This window comes from Arachis ipaensis, chromosome B9 (assembly GCF_059453495.1).
Source record: "Arachis ipaensis isolate K30076 ecotype BB chromosome B9, ASM5945349v1, whole genome shotgun sequence".
NCBI lineage: Eukaryota > Viridiplantae > Streptophyta > Magnoliopsida > Fabales > Fabaceae > Arachis > Arachis ipaensis.
In genome coordinates, this window is record NC_142444.1 from 103,714,968 (window position 1) to 103,719,999 (window position 5,032).

The following is a 5,032-nucleotide window of genomic DNA, read 5'->3' on the forward strand; positions in this document are numbered from 1 at the left end:
AATGAGCGAGACTTGTAGCTTTTTGCCTCTTGAATAGTTTTGGCATCTCACTTTATCCATTGAAGTTCAGAATGATTGGCATCTATAGGAACTCAGAGTTCAGATAGTGTTATTGATTCTCCTAGTTCAGTATGATGATTCTTGAACACAGCTATTTTATGAGTCTTGGTCGTGGCCCTAAGCACTTTGTTTTCCAGTATTACCACCGGATACATAAATGCCACAGACACATAACTGGGTGAACCTTTTCAGATTGTGACTCAGCTTTGCTAAAGTCCCCAATTAGAGGTGTCCAGGGTTCTTAAGCACACTCTTCTTTTGCTTTGGACCTTGACTTTAACCGCTCAGTCTCAAGTTTTCATTTGACACCTTCACGCCACAAGCACATGGTTAGGGACAGCTTGGTTTAGCCACTTAGGCCAGGATTTTATTCCTTTAGGACCTCCTATCCACTGATGCTCAAAGCCTTGGGATCCTTTTTATTACCCTTGCCTTTTGGTTTTAAGGGTTACTGGCTTTTTGCTCTTCCCTCTTGGTTTTAAGAGCTTTTGGCTTTTTCTGCTTACTTTTTCTCTTCTTTTTTTTTCGCTATTTTTTTTTCTGCAAGCTTTGTTCTTTGCTGCTTTTTCTTGCTTCAAGAATCATTTTTATGATTTTTCAGATTATCAAATAACATGTCTCCTTGTCATCATTCTTTCAAGAGCCAACATATTTAACATTCTTAAACAACAACTTCAAAAGACATATGCACTGTTCAAGCATTCATTCAGAAAACAAGAAGCATTGTCACCACATCAATATAATTAAACTAATTTCAAGGATAAATTCGAAACTCATGTACTTCTTGTTCTTTTGAATTAAAACATTTTTCATTTAAGAGAGGTGATGGATTCACAGGACATTCATAACTTTAAAACATAGTTACTAACTACTAATGATCATGTAATAAGACACAAACATAGATAAGCACTTAACATTAAGAAAATGAAAAACAGAAAATAAGAACAAGGAATGAGTCCACCTTAGTGATGGTGGCATTTCCTTCTTGAGGAACCAATGATGTCCTTGAGCTCTTCTATGTCTCTTCCTTGTCTTTGTTGCTCCTCCCTCATTGCTTTTTGATCTTCTCTTATTTCATGAAGGATGATGGAGTGCGCTTGATGTTCCACCCTTAATTGTCCTATGTTGGAACTTAATTCTCCTAGGGAGGTGTTGATTTGCTCCCAATAGTTTTGTGGAGAAAAATGCATTTGAGGCATCTCCGGGATCTCATGGTGATGAGCTTCATGCGTCTCTTGAGATCCATGAATGGGCTCTCTTGCTTGCTCCATCCTTTTCTTAGTGATGGGCTTCTCTTCCTCACCAGTCATGATGCTATGAATCATGATGGCCCGATCCACAGTAACTTCAAATCGGTTGCTAGTGGGGATGATGGAGCGTTGGATGAACTCTAACCATCCTCTAGCAACAGGCTTGAGGTCCAATCTTCTTAGTTGAACCGGCTTGCCTTTGGAGTCAATCTTTCATTGAGATCCTTCCACACATATGTCCATGAGGACTTGGTCCAACCTTTGATTAAAGTTGACCCTTCTAGTGTAGGGGCGTGCATCTCCTTGCATCATAGGCAAGTTAAACGCCAATCTCACATTCTCCGGACTAAAATCTAAGTATTTCCCCCGAACCATTGTAATATAATTCTTTGGGTTTGGGTTCTTACTTTGATCATGGTTCCTAGTGATCCATGCATTGGCATAGAACTCTTGAACCATTAGGATGCTGACTTGTTGGATGGGGTTTGTTAGAACTTTCCAACCTCTTCTTTGGATTTCATGTCGGATCTCCAGATACTCATTTCTCTTGAGCTTGAAAGGGACCTCGGGGATCACCTTCTTCTTGGCCACAACATCATAGAAGTGGTCTTGATGAGCTTCGGAGATGAATCTTTCCATCTCCCATGACTCGGAGGTGGAAGCTTTTGTCTTCCCTTTCCCTTTTCTAGAGGATTCTCCGGTCTTGGGTGCCATCAATGGTAATGGAAAAACAAAAAGCTTATGCTTTTACCACACCAAACTTAGAATATTGCTCGCCCTCGAGCAAGAGAAGAAAGAATAGATGAAAAAGAAGGAGAAAATATGGAGGAGAGGGGGGAAAGGTGTATTCGGCCAAGAAGAGAAGAGAGGATTGTGTTGTGTGAAAATGAGGAAGAATGGAGGGCTATATATAGGGAAGGGAGGGGGGTAAGGTTCGGCCATATAGGGTGGGTTTGGGTGGGAAATTGATTTTGAATTTTGAAGGTAGGTGGAGTTTATGAGGTAGGTTTATGGGGAAGAGTGGATGGATGTGAGTGGTGAAGTGGTGATAGGGAAGAGAGATTGAGGTGATTGGTGAAGAGTTTTGGGGAAGAGTGTTTATGGGATTGTGTGAAAGAGGGGTGAGAAGAAGTAAGTGGAGGTAGGTGGGGATCCTGTGGGGTCCACAGATCCTGAGGTGTTCAAGGATTTATAACCTTGCACCAAATTAGGCATGAAAAATACCCTTGCACACAACTCTGGGCGTTCAGCGCCAGATTGGTGCTTGTTCTGGGCGTTGAACGCCCATTTGTTGCCCATTTCTGGCGTTGAATGCCAGAACCATGCTTATTCTAGGCATTCAGCGCCAGCTCTTCTCCAGGGTGCAATTATGTCGTTCAAACGGCCAGATGCTGCCCATTTTGGGCGTTCAGCGCCAGAACCATGCTCTGTTCTGGCGTTGAACGCCAGCCAGATGCTTCTTACTGGCGTTTAAACGCCAGTGAGATCCTCCTCCACGGTGTGATTTTTCTTCTGCTGTTTTTGATTCCGTTTTCAATTTTTATATTCATTTTGTGACTCCACATGATCATGAACCTGATAAAACATGAAAGAACAAGAAAAATAAAATTAGATAAATAAAAATTGGGTTGCCTCCCAACAAGCGCTTCTTTAATGTCAATAGCTTGACAGCGGGCTCTCATGGAGCCTCACAGATGTTCAGAGCATTGTTGAGACTTCCCAACACCAAACTTAGAGTTTGGATATGGGAGTTCAATACCAAACTTAGAGTTTGGTTGTGGCCTCCCAACACCAAACTTAGAGTTTGACTGTGGGGGCTCTGGTTGACTCTGTTTTGAGAGAAGCTTTTTATGCTTCCTCTCCATGTTTACAGAAGGATGACCTCGAGTTTTAAACACAAGGGAGTCCTCATTCAATTGAAGGACTAGTTCACCTCTGTCAACATCAATCACAGCTCTTGCTGTGGCTAGGAAGGGTCTTCCAAGGATGATGGATTCATCCTCATCCTTCCTAGTATCTAAGACTATGAAATCAGCAGGGATGTAAAGGCCTTCAACCTTTACTAACACGTCCTCTACTTGTCCATAAGCCTGTTTTCTTGAATTGTCTGCCATCTCTAATGAGATTTTAGCAGCTTGCACCCCAAAGATTCCCAGTTTCTCTATTACAGAGAGGGGCATGAGGTTTATCCCTGAACCAAGGTCACACAGAGCCTTTTCAAAGATCATGGTGCCTATGGTACAAGGTATTAGGGACTTTCCAGGATCCTGTTTCTTCTGAGGCAATGTCAGTTGATCCAGATCACTTAGTTCATTAGTGAACAAGGGAGGTTCATCTTCCCAAGTCTCAATACCAAATAATTTGGCATTCAGCTTCATGATTGCACCAAGGTACTTGGTAACTTGCTCCTTAGTGACATCCTCGTTCTCTTCAGAAGAGGAATACTCATCAGAGCTCATGAATGGCATAAAGAGGTTCAATGGAATCTCTATGGTCTCTAGATGAGTCTCAGATTCCCTTGGTTCCTCGGAGGGAAGCTCCTTATTAATCACTGGACGTCCCAGGAGGTCTTCCTCCTTGGGATTCATGTCCTCCTCCTCTTTTGTGGTTTTGGCCATGATGGTCATTTTAATGGCCTTGCACTCTCCTTTTGGATTTTCTTCTGTATTGCTTGGGAGAGTACTAGGAGAGATTTCAGTGACTCTTTTACTCAGCTGGCCCACTTGTGCCTCCAAATTTCTAATGGAGGACCTTGTTTCATTCATGAAACTTACAGTGGCCTTAGATAGATCAGAGACTAAGTTTGCTAAATTAGATGTATTTTGTTCAGAGTTCTCTGTCTGTTGCTGAGTGGATGATGGAAAAGGTTTACTATTGTTAAACCTATATCTTCCACCATTGTTAAAGCCTTGTTGAGGCCTTTGTTGATCCTTCCATGAGAGATTTGGGTGGTTTCCCCATGAGGGGTTATAGGTGTTTCCATAAGGTTCACCCATGTAATTCACCTCTGCTATTGCAGGGTTTTCAGGATCATAAGCTTCTTCTTCAGAAGATGCCTCCTGAGTACTGTTGGATGCAGCTTGCATTCCATTCAGACTCTGAGAAATCATATTGACTTGCTGAGTCAATATTTTATTCTGAGCCAATATGGCATTCAGAGTATCAATTTCAAGAACTCCCTTCTTCTGAGGCGTCCCATTACTCACAGGTTTCCTCTCAGAAGTGTACATAAACTGGTTATTAGCAACCATGCCAATGAGTTCTTGAGCTTCTGCAGGCGTTTTCTTTAGGTGAATGGATCCACCTGCAGAAGTATCCAATGACATTTTAATTAATTCAGACAGACCATCATAGAATATATCCAAGATGGTCCATTCTGAAAGCATGTCAGAAGGACACTTTTTGGTCAGTTCCTTGTATCTCTCCCAAGCTTCATAGAGGGATTCACCTTCTTTCTGTCTGAAGGTTTGAACATCCACTCTAAGCTTACTCAGCTTTTGAGGAGGAAAAAATTTGGCTAAGAAAGCCTTGACCAGCTTATCCCAAGAGTTCAGGCTATCTTTAGGTTGAGAGTCCAACCACACTCTAGCTCTGTCTCTTACAGCAAAGGGGAAAAGCATGAGCCTGTAGACTTCAGGAACTACTCCATTAGTCTTAACAGTATCACAAATCTGCAAGAATTCAGTTAAGAACTGAAAGGGATCTTCAGATGGAAGTCCATG

General features: G+C 42.0%; 1 non-coding gene across 1 annotated transcript; it reads left to right on the plus strand.

Annotated features, from left to right (window-relative positions):
* The first annotated feature begins 4,690 nt into the window (after positions 1 to 4,690).
* LOC148545726 (small nucleolar RNA R71) lies at positions 4,691 to 4,798 on the plus strand. The gene has a single exon (XR_015901861.1). It is a non-coding gene; the product is annotated as a small nucleolar RNA R71 (small nucleolar RNA).
* Positions 4,799 to 5,032: the final 234 nt, after the last annotated feature.